Genomic DNA, 14,058 nt, shown 5'->3' on the forward strand with positions numbered 1-14,058 from the left:
GTTAGGGGAACACACCCCATGAGAAGGAATCTCAATAAAAAGGTTCAATTAGGTAAGACAAGAAATGTCACGGGAGGTGCAGTGCACAGATTCAATTTTCAGATTTCATGAATAACTACTTCACATGGCATAGTTTGGTAACCCATAGCAGATACAAATCTTGGCTTAGTTGATCATTGCCCAAGAAATGCTTCAAAATTAGCTACTTCTTACATTAGTAGTAGTATATTTCTATTTAATCTTCCTACAGAAACATTTTTTTTTTAAACCAGCGCATATGTAGCTTTAGAAAAGGAAACTATGTGCAAACGGGAAGTCCTGCTAAAAAGAGAGTTGAGGGGAAACCAATAGGCAGAAAGTTTTCAATTGGTAAGTAGGGTATTTAAAATACAATGTTGATAAATGTAGTGTAATTGCATTATAATGTACCAAAAAAGACTTTAGGAAATGTGTGTGTGTGTGTGTGTGTGTCTGTGTATGTGTGTGTGTGTGAAGAAATCTACCATGACTTTGATAAGGAGGTCTACAAAAGTAAGTTTTGCTTCAAGGAATTGGAATGCTATCTAAAGAATAACACTAAAGGATATAACCAGGACATCAGCAAAGAGAGGTAAACATTTTTCAAGGAGCTTGCATAATTATTTTCAATGCATCTTTGAAAATATCAATAAGAGAAAATTTTAGAGAGCTGCAAAGCCACTGTAAATGGACAGTCATCAAGGTGATCAAGGTACAAAATAACATGAACCCAACTAAGGTCTTGCCAGAAAGTTAGGCTTTTGCATGTGTATTTACTAGTGAAGAGCTCAAGGTTGTTTCAGTACTGGAACGGGGGAAACTCAAGTTTAGGTATTAATAGAAAAAGTTAATTGGCTGGACCAGATGGCATTAACTTGAGTTCTAAAGAATTTCATCTTTGAAAAATCTGTAGTCTGCAGTCTTTTCTTTTAGTCCTTCTTTGGCATGAGTAAAAGACAAAGTAGCAGATCTTTTGAAAGGAATTTTGGAATTACATATATATCTGCTATTTGTAATTGTATGCACAGTTAAAAAATTAAAGCTGATTGTACTGAAAAGATCAGTGTATCTTAGTAAAGGGAAGTTATACCTAGCAAATCATTGAAGGAATGAAAAAAATAGGCAGACTGCATATCTTTCTTGCACTATATACTTAGATTTTTTTTTAAGCTGTTCCACCAAGAACTTTTAAAGTGCATAAGCTGCCTTGAGACAAGAGGAAAGCTTTCATATGGGTGAACAATGTGTTAAAAACTACAGTAATGTCTAATAGTAGTTAAAAACTACTTAATGTCTAATATGGGCAATCAGGTTTAAGTCTTGGCTGTTGACATTCATTAGTCTACTTCCTTTTTGGGGAAGATTTATAAATACAAAAGCTTGACATATCCTTGATTTAGTTTGCTTTGAAATGGAAAACCTTTCAACATTTCAGCCGTCTTTATGAGATGGGAAAGGCACTGCTTAAGAATCTTAACTTCTTGCTGATCACTTCCTGAAGTCATCTGAAGAATTCAGTGATGAGATTCAATGACTGAGTCCATAAACACTGTCCAGCAATTTGAAGTTGATTCAAACCTGTTAAGTCATTTGAGTCTTCTGTACAAGAGTAAAAGTCTATTTACCATCTCATAACTACATCAGATTTGTGTTGGCTTATTTTTCTGGTTTTTTTTTTGACAACACTTGGTATCTGTCTTTATAAAGAAACAGAATAGTATGTTTCAAGAAAACTGATGGACATGAAAGAATTCTGTATGTGTTGCAAAGCTGTGTATCTTTCCTCTCCCCTTCCCCCAGTTATTTAGTGGAGCCTTTGGGCACTTGCAAAGATGAATAAATATATTAAATGTATACACTGAGTAGCAAGATCTTTGTAATATAAAAACTAGATTGCATTAAGTGCAGCCGTCTTTAGCTTGTTACTTAGACCTGTGAGACTATGTCTAGTTTTAAAACTTTATGGCTATTTTTTACACTGTAAACCAGATTATACCAACACAGAAAAAGAGTGTAAATCATACACATTATTCTAAAGCCATAATATAACCATTTGAATATGCCAACTGCAAAGCAAATCTATCAAATACTCAAAGGAAAGTGCTAGCAAAAAATGTGATCTTTATAATGGGCCTTGTGTATGAAGAACTTTCATAGTAAGTATTTTAGCCAGCTTAATGATTTTTACTATTTAAATAGTTAAATTGATGCAATCCCTATGTGAATAGACTGCAATAAAAATAAGTTTATGTCAGTATGTTGACTCTCATATGTGATACATATCTTCTTACTGATATGATTCATGTTCTGAAGGAAACTGTTCCTCTTGGTCGTTACGTAGTTAACATAATTATGGCCAAGGTCACAGGAACAAAATTCTCTCTTCTCACTCCTGGGAAGTTCAGCGCAGAAAAATTCACGGATAAAATAAATATGCATAGCCTTGTAAAAAAATATTTCCTTTTACATGATTAGGCAGCAAAGAATTTAGATTTCTGATCAGCAAGAACAGTTTGCACGTAGGTTTTGTTGAATATTTCCCCCAACAGATTTCTCTTGATCCTGTGTTGGTTTGTACGTTCTTCATGGAATGTATATGTACAACTGAGTGTATATATACAAATTACCTTGTGGATTATAGGTCATGTTTTATATGGGCTGAATTTAAGTTTTTTGCTTTCTAGTCTTATTTACAATTTCAGTGCTGCATTGCTCTTTACTTCTGTCATTGCAGTGTTGACAGTAGTCCTGAGATTTTTTGCAGTAGAACGTAACACTATGGTGAACATTATTTTGCAAGACAGATAAGGTTTCAGTGAATCCATTAGCAAACCATTATGACTCTTCCAGATAGCACCAACAAGAATAAGTTTGTGAAAATTTAGAAATAACATGCAATTAGTATAATGCTGGTGCAACTAAAGCTTATCTCTGCTAAGGCTAGTAACAGCAACAGAAATTTACTACATTGACAAAATGTACAGTAAATTTACATCTGACGTAAATGAGTTATCTGACAATATCTCTGTAAATGAGATAGATATATGAGTGAATATCATGTCTGCACAAAGAACATGTTTCTTGAAATGGCAGGAGCTGCTTTTGGTGCATTTGTTTTTTCTTTTTAAAGCCCACCCTGAATGACACAAGAAAATGCTTATATGAGCCTGAACTTTTACAGGCCTTAGGTACAGGCTCTGTGAGAAAAATAATTGAAATAAAGCAAACCTCTGGGGTCTGATCTTTGTGCAGGGACTATTTCTGTTCTTATTTGTACAATGCCTCCTACAACGGGGATATAGCCTCTAGGAAATACAATATTGTATATAATAAATGATGATGTTGGAAGCAGGAATTTTATTCAAGTTATACAGTAAACAGCTGGAAAAAAATATTATGTGCCAGCCATCTTCCAAAAGATTCTCTGTGCGTGTTTATGTGTATCAATCAAGGACAAGCAAAAATAGAAGCAACTGGATTTTGAGTTTAGGAATGGCCCATACTTTCCTTCCGTCAATTTTCCCTAATACTGTGATGATAAAGTGCCATCGCTGCATGTTTAACAGTAATAGAAGTGAAAATCAATGGAAATTTTGTGGGTTTGTGAATCTTTCTTCATAGTGGCATGTAGATATCAGGGTTTGCTACGAACAATATGTGAGCTGAAAGAGGAAGGATGGCACAGTGAAAACTGGTATGGTGTATGTCCAAAATGTTTGGTGCTAATGTCTTGCTGATTCTGAAATGTCCAACCTTCTGATTACCTTGCTGAAAATTGGTAAGTACCTATTATATAAAAATGGTGTTGCACTGCCTTCTGCACTGGTGGAAAGTCCATAACCTGTTCAGGTGGGTGGCAGTTTTTACAGAGACCAGAACTTCATGTTGCCATTACCATATGGTCTGGAAAATTACAGTGGCATATTTTAAATGGACTACATATGCTACTCTTTATGGAATTCTCATTAATGCTCTAAGTTCTACATTTAATAGGAAACTTTAGCTTGGAATGGACAAAGATTCTTAATAAACATCCAAATGAATATTTTATCACAACAGAGACTCACATGAAAATGTATGTGTTGCAAAAAAAAAAAAATTATTAAAATATTTATATATTTTTTCTTTTAATACAGGCATTTGAATATTTTCAAATGGGTTTATGACAGTTTTCATAACTTTGACTTAGCCTCCCTTATAGGTGATTCCAAAGGTATAGCTAGCAAAGGTTGTTTATCAGTTGTGGCATGTTCTATTAGCCTCAATTTTGACCACTTGGGACCTAAACAAGACTCCTTATGTATTCACAGTATGTATTAGCTCTTACTTTATTGTTGCCAATGTAATAATCGTTTCTAATGAAGTCTGTAGGAATTTTCCACTTGAATTCTCTTCACTGTTGCAGTTTTGGGGATCTAATTTTACAGTACAAATTCAAATATGGTGATATCAAGAAAAACGAGCTACAAGAACTTAAAATTCTTAAATGCTGGCCAAATTGCCACCTTTTCTAAGTGAGAAAAATCAAAATTCTGGTTCTGCTGAAGGGAAAAAAAGATTTAACTGTAGGACTAAACAGGCTGTGCCCAATGCTTTACGTAACCACAGTACTTGCCTTAAATTTTGTTCTGTGTTTCCTCAAAACTTTCACCGATTCCCCTGATGTCAATATACTTAATGAGTTGTAAATCAGTGCCAAATTTAGCTTCTACCTGAAGCACTAAAACAACAAAAGCATAGCAATTCTGAATTCACTAAATCTTAATGTTGTTTTAAAATAGTTTTTAATGGGGTTAATTTCTTTAGGTTTTTCTTTCTCTCAGGGTAGTATAACTTGATTAATATAGTTTCCTTTCATTTTGACATTGTAACACGGTCTCATTAGGCCTGCAATGAAATTGAATTGCCGTCATAATATCACATCATAAAGGCATATTAACAAAATCTCTATAGACCTCTATTGGAATTATTTTTCCATCATAACCTTAATGTCATTGAAGAAGGCTCTTCCTGAGTGTAGGAAGAAAGCATCAGAAGAAACAAACTGGCTCTGGGATTCTCATCTTTAAGACCCAGATTCATCTTATATTTATTCACAGTTCTATCAAACTAACTGGTTTAAATTTTACAAATATTGTGTAGTATCTCAGTTGTAACTCCAGCCAATTCTGTTGCTTACTGTTTCTGGGATTTCATCTCACGAAAGTCTTACTAGCCAGTTATGTTTCACTGTTTTGTAGAATGCTCTTCATAACTGCTGCTCTTCTTACTTAGGCAAATAAGATCAATTTTATCCATTTATAAACCAACAAGATATCGCTGACATCTTTTGGTGGCACGCAGGAGTTGTCAGACTTTCAGCTATCTTTTGATCCTTGTCTTCTCCACAAAATGGATTCTAGTTATCTACACTGATTTGCTGTCTGTAATTCTGATTATTTGGCTACATTTTAAAAAGCTGAACATGTTACACAGCTGAACTAAAACTGGTTTTGCCATTTGATTACAGGGCAGGGTTTAAAACTTGGGGAACTGTTTTTTAAGGTTTTTGGAGACTATTTCTAAAGTTAAATTTCTGGATTGAGCTCCTTTGTTTTCATTAACCTTACTTGTTTTAACAGTGTTTAGGTGGGTTAATCAAGGAATAGAACTCAGGCAGTATATAAAGTTAGATATATATATTATGTCCTAGTAATAGCCATAACATATTTTAATGCAAATTAAATGCTTCATTAGGGAACAGGTAAAGTATAAAAATTCTTAGTGGTTAGGTTAACTTTATAAAACTGTTTTTTTTTTCTTCTATGATATTCTGTCCTTTTCCAGGTGCTCTAATAAAGCTTTAAAGAAGATCAGCTGCAACCTCAAATAATGTGATTTAGATGTAGTTTTTTCCAGTCATCCCAGAGACAGGAAAGGGGATGTGGTAGGAAAAGTTCAGATTCTGCTGAAAATAAAATAGTTTTCTCTGAAGATGGAATCCATGATTCACCTCATTCATCTGGAAATTTTCCTTCACACAGAAAGGTAGAGAAAAAAGGATTACTGTGAGTAGTAAATGACTCACATTCGGTGGAAGTTTAGGAACACCACCATTTTCCTCATGTGCAGTACGCGCAGAAAAATCTAATTCCGCAAAGTACATGTAGTAAGCTCGAATGTATGTGCATGAGCAGTGAAGCTGTGGGATACAAGTTTGGTATTGGAGCTATTCTGTATTCCTTAGTCCCTTCTAATTGGAGCCAATTGGCCCATACCTCTTATAGTTGTGTAGAGTCTCTGGCAAATTTTATTCCGTTCTTCTGATCAAAACTTTGTAATTGAATTACTTTATTTAGCTTAAGTGTTTTTCTAGTTAATAACTTTTTCTGCTGCCCTGTCACTGAACAGTTGCAATTCATACCACGGAATACAGATGCTTTGGAAGAGTGCATGCTACAAACACAGCTTTGCAAATTGAAATATCTGAAGACATTTGCATGATTAACTCCCAGACTATCCTGGGATGATTAGATCTGCTGGAGTCACATGTTTAAAGCATTCAGCCAATTTAATCAGTCTGAAAAGGCTTAATTTATTTCCAAATGTTTAGTGTGATTATTGGTTTAAATCATAAACAAAAGTTAAAAAAAAAAAAAAAAGAAAGATGTGGGTGGCACATCACTTACTACTTTATGTAACAAGGCACACTGATGTAATGTGGCACATTCTAACACAGAATGAAAAGTACATGCAATTTTTTTCATATTGGCAACTATGTATTATGTTAAAGTAAAATACGTAACAAAAGCAACACCTCCCTCTTTGTCAGCCCCCACTCTCCTTCTAGCCTGTATGATCACAGCTTGAATTTTCACAGCTCCTGAAGCACTGAAGTACATTTTCAGTACAGAGCTAGAGAGTACTGAGAAGTGATGTGACTAGCAGTGCTCTTTCTCACTTTCCTTCTCTCTTGGGTATTCCTCCCAGTTCTTTCAAATGAGAAAGAAAATTAATTTAGGTGAAACTAAAAACTGTTTATAAGGAGCCTTGAAAACCAGAAAAATTTCTAATTATAATGGTTTTGTTGCTATTTGAAATAAAGCACAAAAGCAGTCTGCAGTTTTTCACAAGGCATCTTTTATGAAGATATTATTAATCTAAGGAAGAATAGCATCATTTATGAACCTTAGCTGTGTCATCACTAGGCTTTTGTGTTTTGAAAGTATCATTAAAACGTTAACCGACTGCTTAAATTAAGCAGCATCCCTATGAGGTAGGTAAATATTATTAAAACTGCTGAAATGTGTATCCACAAATAACTGTTTGATTAAAAATTGCCTGGTATTATTCAGACCGTTTACTTAGATGACTGGCAAGATGCTTCCCTGGCTTACACTGAGAAACCAGGAGTGCTGATGGGGATGAGTTTGCCTAGTGTCAAAGAGAAAGCCAGTTTGATAAATCAGCTACAAGTCATTGTCTTTATTGATGCAGTGTATCTTTAAACATACTGCACTTCCCTCTACAAGGGCACCCTTGGAAAATCCCAACAGGCTGTTTGTACAGCCCAGTATGGTGGCTATTTTTTACTTGTTGTGGTGCATGTACATTTTTAGTAAATACTTCTTATGTGCTTCTTCTCACAGGAAACTTTTCCTTTGTTTGTTTTAAGCATATCAGAAAGAAATGCTTTCCTCAACCTATTCCCCAATCAAGCAGATTAATGTCTTATTTGCACACAAGGTGTCACTACTGGTTTGTATGGTGCAGTGCTCCCCTGAGCTGGTGGTGGTGCGGAAGGGTGCTGCTCCTGGATACACCAAGTCCCATTTTACTCTGCAATGATTAGAGAAATGTTTGTGTGTTGTTGCTGATATTAATGAATATACTTGTAATTCCTGCTGACTTCTTAATTTCTGTGTACTCAATTTCACAAACACATGATAAATTGTTGAGACTGTTTAATCTCTCACCTTTCCAAGTTCATCTTGAGCAGTTTGAATACGGTGTTTATGAAGTGTAACAGGCTGGGTTGTGGAAGGGTGGGTGCTGCTGCAGTCGTGGCACTCTTGTTCCTAAGTGTGGCAGCATCTACAGTGTGATAAATCAAGTGGAAAAAATAACCTTCAGTAATGGCTCTGTAGAACACTTCAGAATAAAACTTAGATAATTACAGTGCTGGGTAAGTACAATATAAATATAATCCTTACCTAATCTGTATAGCATTCTGTGTGTGCAAGACTTAAAAGTATTTCAGATACCACAACGTACCAGTATAAACTTCAAAGATATTCTTAGTGCCCATAGAACTTCTTTCAACTCACTTGGAAAATAAACTGGTAATTCTGGATTTTGTTTCTAAAAATGATATTGTGCTTTTAGGCTTCTGGTGTGCTAAAAGTGCAAAACGATCTTAAGAATTTGCAGAGGTGGTTTGGAAAAGAATAGGATGTAGCTCTGAGGGGAGAAATAAAAAGTATGCCATGTGGGTAGTGCCATGGGTAGAACGGCCTTTGACTTGGAGATTTTTGAGTGAATTTAATTTATTGGAGATTAATACCGGCTTACCTGGTATTATAAAAAAAAAACAAAAAACAAACCCCCAAACCCCCCCAAAATAATACCCCCCCAAGTCAAATATTTAAATAAGCACACTTTTCCCTCCTTTCTCTGTCTCCATTTCACCAATTACTTCTCCCCTGGCTTCCCAAACCCGTGCCTCTGCCTGTCCCCAGCCTGAAGTGAGCTGGCCACGGTCCCCACCTCAGCGCGGCCCCCCGCCGCAGCCCCGCACAGCCGCCATGCTTCCGCGCTTCCTCCTTCCCTCCCTCCCTCGCTTCTCCTCACGCGCGCCCTTCGCCCCTGCGCGCGGCGGCGGTTCATAGCGTGCACGCGCCGCTGCCGTTAGGCTGCAGCTGCCTGGAACCGGTTGCGGCCGGTTGGCGCCTGCTTCGTTCAGGGAGCGCTGCCGCCTGTGGTGCGCAGGTAGGAATGAGCCGTTCCTGTGTAAACACGAGCCAGCCGCAAGTGGTGCGTTCGACGCGGAGGTTGTTTCAGGTGCGGATTGGGCGTTAATCGCCCACGTTAAGATGTGAAAAGGCGGCCCGCTGCCATGTACGAACAGGAGCCTGGTTTGAAACTCGCACACAAAACAAACTTTAGCTGGTTTGGCCTGTGTTTCACCTGGAGTTTAGGATGTCGTGTAGTAGCCCTCACCGAGAGGTAAGGGCAAGGATCGGGGGAGGCTCGGGCAATCTGCCCGATGGGGGGCAGAGTGTGCTGAGTCGTTAAGTGTCTCCAAATTGCTTCAGAGAGAAAAGGAATAATCTGTTTTCCATTGCTTCTGGGGACAGGATAAGGAATAATGGAATTAAACTGGATCAGGGAAGATTCAGGCTAGACTTGAGGAAAAAAGTTCCAGTTGTGGAAATGGTCATGTCCTAGAATACACTGCTGGGGGAAGTAACGGAGTTTGTCACTGCAGTACTTGCGGTCAGACTAAATAAGCATTTTACAGAGTTAATTTAAGCAGAGTTGTTCCTGCCTGTTCCTGCCTTGGTTTATGAGGATGAATCATTTCAGTTGTCCAGGGCCACCTTTCTGTTCTGTGATACGTATCACTTATGAACCAGATGCAGTTGGTTGCTTTACGACAGTAGTTAAGTGATCCTTCTCTCCTGTCCACCATAAGGATGAGGACAGAAGAGACACAGGTTAAATCTTATTTCAAGCAGTTGTTACTGTAGTAGAAAGGCTTTTACTTCCAGACAAAAAGGTGTTTCTTTTGCTGTCTGCTTCCTTGCTGTGGACTATAAATTACAGCACTTTATTTTCTCTGTATGGTTTTCACTTTGCTTTAATCACAGCTGAAATATATTTGGTGAAGATGTTGATCTGCAAGGCTCATATTGTGTGCCTGTGCATGTGCATAAATGCCTTGATAAACCAAGGAGAATAACCTGTCACATTTAGCTTGCTGAGTTCATTAGTGTGTATGGCTTAATGTATTAAAAATGAAAATTTACTACCCTCACTTGACTTCCTTAATTTATAAAGAATAATGTCATGAGATGGGTGACTTTTTTTTTGTTTTGATGCTAGCCCAAGGTAGCAATCATGCAGTCTAACTTTACCATAATGCTAGTACAGCATGTACGAAGAATGCCCCCTTAAAAATAGCAGACCATACTGAGCCTTCAAATGTCACTGCTGCTTTCTACTGTTGCTTGCTTATGGCAATCTTTTGACAATTTTATTGAAACAGTTCATTCTAACCATATTTTCAGATAGAAGTTGCATGTAATTTTTGTTAATTGAGGAGTTACTTTAAGGAGACATCATGGCAGATCGAGGAACTTTTATTTTAGAACAAGAATATTCCATTTGTATTTCTGGGTGATGCACTGGGTCTTTTGCTTGGTGAAAGTACAGTTTGTGGTTTCTTTTACTGTCCTTTGGCACAGGTATGTTGCATCACTGTCATTGTGTTAAAGATATTGCTGTCTGAATTAACTTGATTTTTACCTCGATTAGACAGTCACCACACATTTGATATTTCAACATGGAAAACATTTTGGTCTGAAAGTATGCTATAATTCAAAATGTTCTCAGGCAGTAGTTACTGAACTAAGGGTATTTTTTGAGAACAGATCTAAAATGGTTGCAAGGGAAAATTTTCACCACTTAAAAATGCTCACTTTTTTTTTGTTTATAGTTTCTGGCCTTTGTTCATGACATAAATAGATATACTATTTTTTTAATATCATGCTGCTACCTAGGTTTTGTGGTGTGGGATTTCTTTTTTTGTTGGCATGTAGGCATTTCCACAAAAACCTCTCAATGTTTAGCTGAGTTTGGGTATGTGCCATGTCAGAAAGATTAATTGGGTAGGCTTGCTGTTTAGAAATTTGTACTACTGATTAAGATATTTACTGGAGTTTGTGTGCAACTGTGATAGAATGTCCTTTGTAGCAGAACAGGATATTAAGAAGTATACCTAGGAAACAGTTTGGAAGCATCAAGAATGGCAGGTGGCACTATTTAAATTTTCTAAATAATATTGTTAGCCTGTTCTCACTAAAACACCTGCCATTACCTACAAATGTTGTATTTTAAGAACATGATGATTAAAAAAATGACAAAGTTTGAGTCCTGAGTTTGAAAAATTCATCTGCTGTAGATTTCTATTAAAATATATATGTGCAAATAAAACAGGTTTTCAGCTGCACAAGTCTGCCAGTTTCAAGCAAGAAAATCTTCATCTCTGCCTCAACATGATTATATTATGTACAGGGTTATGTATATATAATGCATGCACAGAATCGTTCTGGTCTTACTTTCATGCTCTCTGTGCCAAATTCAATTTGGATATATTAACTACAGTCTGATTTGGTAGTAGTCTGTGGACCAGGAAATATTTTTGGTGAAATTTTAACGGTCACATCACGTTATGTGACAAATGTATTGTGTCATGTACTATTCTTTCAATTTCTAGCTGTTTGATGTAATGTAATGTAATCTGAGATGTAGTAAGTGATGTAGAGTGAGGCTACATGCAGTGTGTCAGAAACAGGTTTAATGTTCCTGAATGTTCCTTAGCTTTCTGTCCATTTTACTGATCTGGAGCAGTAAGTAATATGTCAGCAAAAGTGCAGGTATGGCAAATGTAGCAAAAATGTCATGGGGAAAGCCCTGTACAGGAATCGCTCTAATGAGTGGCTTCATTACATTTGGATCAGACCTGTAATCTTGACATTTACACTGTGTGTAGTCTGCCTTATAGCAGACATTAACTTCACCAGGGAAGTGGAATGTGTTTGTTGCAAGCAGCACTTGAGATAATCAAACTTCATGCTGTCTCCCATAGACAGTTCAGCCCGTTCTTGAAGTTCAGAACATGCTCTGTCATTTTTTGCTTTTTTAATTGTTTCTTGCTCATTGAAAACTCACATCCTGAACTCTGGCAGGAAGTATTAGGTCAATCCCTAGGACCCGATGATGTCTGATGCAGCTTGGTTCTGTCTGGATCTCAGAAGCAGTCAAGTCTTAAGATTAAAAGCTGAGTTTGTGTTCCAGTAATTTCTTAAATGTGTGTTTAAACAAATGATTTCACCAACATCATCTTCCCCTGGTTGCTTTTGTCAGATATGTAACATCCCAAATTCTTAGTATCTCTTCCAGAGACTTGTAATTCTTTCAGACTGCTTGTTTATTGACACCTGTTCTCCTCTTACCCACTTCTCTTCAAAGATGAAATTAACATTTTAAACAGTATCTGTTTACAAAATCCTCTCTTAATAGATGGGTTCACAGGTGACAAGCAGAAAGTTGTCATTCTTTGTTGTTGTGTTAGAATGCAAATCTAGCAAGAGTAACCAGGGGAACAAGCAATTTTCTGTACTTGTAAGCTACACAATTTCGTGCTGGAAGTATTGTAGGCTCTGTGTTATCTCTGTATCAGTGGAGCGCTCTGCAAACAGAATGTAAAAATAATGCATATAAAAAGGAGGGAAAGGTATACATTATGTAGATTTACTAAAAAGCTGTCAGAATTACTTGTGTGAAGTAACATGGAAACTGTGATTGTAATATATATGGAGACCTTTTCCTGACTTTTTGGTGATTGTGCTTAGTATGAGTTTGTATATGTCAGATAGATGTGAAACTTTTTTCAGAGGTCAGAAATACTCTGCAGTGTGCAGAAGTTCAGTTCACAGCTGTATAGGGTAGACACAAAATTGGTGTTGAAGGCTGAAGATAAACCTGTGATCTATATAGCATGCTTTAAAAATACAGGCAAAGTCATGCCTATCTGTCAGAAAATATTCTTGTTAAGTGTTAATGCATGGAAGAAGCGGGTGAAGTCAGCGTTTTGTGATTCTCAATTGTCAATCTATAGTTAGTCCAAAAAAGAAAAACGAACAAAAACTTTGGATTCCTGCTTTCAGATATAATATGATTTGGGTAGTTTTTTGTATTGCTGTATCTTCTTTGCTGAGTTACTTATGTCATGCAACCATTAAGTTTACCTTGTCTTCTAATACTTTGTGCACAGTGGCACTAGCTTGTAATGAGATACAATGAAATACTGAGAAACTCAAGGTGACAAATAACAGTCCTATTATTGCAGGAGCTGACTCTCTTGCACAGTGTACTGAAATTTTGGTAGTCTGTGCAGTGGAAAATTTCCCAAATAATAACTAATGGAATAGGGAAACAGATGAGGAGGCAAGTCATGGGACTTGCTGTGTGGAGATCCCATGTGGCAGAACTGAGATTTTGCTTAATGTAGGACTGTAAGATAAAGAACTTCACTAGAAGCAGATAGTCTTCAGAAAAAGTGATTTCTGAAATGTCTCAATACTATCCATGGTAAATCTTGGATTATAATTTAGGTTATGGGAAACATCTGCTTTTTTCTGATGTTTTCAGTGAATGTAATAACTTCAGATTTGTTTGTGCTTTGCTTTGCATTTTGTGTTTGTTTTTTTTTTTTTTTTTGGTTGGTTGTTTATTTTGAGGGATTTTTTTTGGTTTATTACACACACACCTCCCCCCACCCCCCCCCCAATTTATAGGAGAATTTTCATTAAACAGCATGTTTAATTCTGCAAGAGCCACTAGTTGCCAAAAGGTTAAATTAAGTTATATGTTGTGCCTTAATGTGAAGTTTGCATTACATAGAGGAAAGGAAAAGTTCAGGTTGTGTTTTGTCCTGGTTTTGCACTCGACTGAATTTCTTTTCCTCCCCTTTTAAGTATTTTTACCTTGGAAAAAGTCTATAACATTTCTGTTGTATGGTGCAGGGACTCTTGACAAGATGGATGGGAGTATGAAGGAGAAGCACAAAGTGGAACAACACACAGCTGGGTGCAGATGTTTTGGCTACTGTTTGGTGCTTGATATGCTCCACTGAATTCCCAAGCAGCAATCTGACAAAGTCTTTTCTGTCTATGTCTCTTGTGTGGAAATGATGGATGAGGGGAGAAAAGCATTTATCAGAAGTGAAAGGGTTAAAAATGGGAGTTCAGTGCATTTCTAACTGTATTCTTACAGTAT

At 36.8% G+C, this 14,058-nt stretch overlaps 1 long non-coding RNA gene across 1 annotated transcript; it reads right to left on the bottom strand.

The window, feature by feature from the left end:
* Window positions 1-7,484: 7,484 nt before the first annotated feature.
* LOC134168103 (uncharacterized) lies at window positions 7,485-8,769 on the bottom strand. The gene is made up of 3 exons (XR_009966418.1): window positions 8,656-8,769; window positions 7,974-8,091; window positions 7,485-7,836 (listed from the first exon to the last, which is right to left on the bottom strand). It is a non-coding gene; the product is annotated as an uncharacterized LOC134168103 (long non-coding RNA).
* Between the last annotated feature and the right edge of the window lie 5,289 nt (window positions 8,770-14,058).

The sequence above is a fragment of the Pezoporus occidentalis genome, unplaced genomic scaffold, assembly GCF_034315485.1.
Source record: "Pezoporus occidentalis ecotype Australia unplaced genomic scaffold, CSIRO_AGI_Poc_V1 ctg30, whole genome shotgun sequence".
Lineage (NCBI taxonomy): Eukaryota > Metazoa > Chordata > Aves > Psittaciformes > Psittacidae > Pezoporus > Pezoporus occidentalis.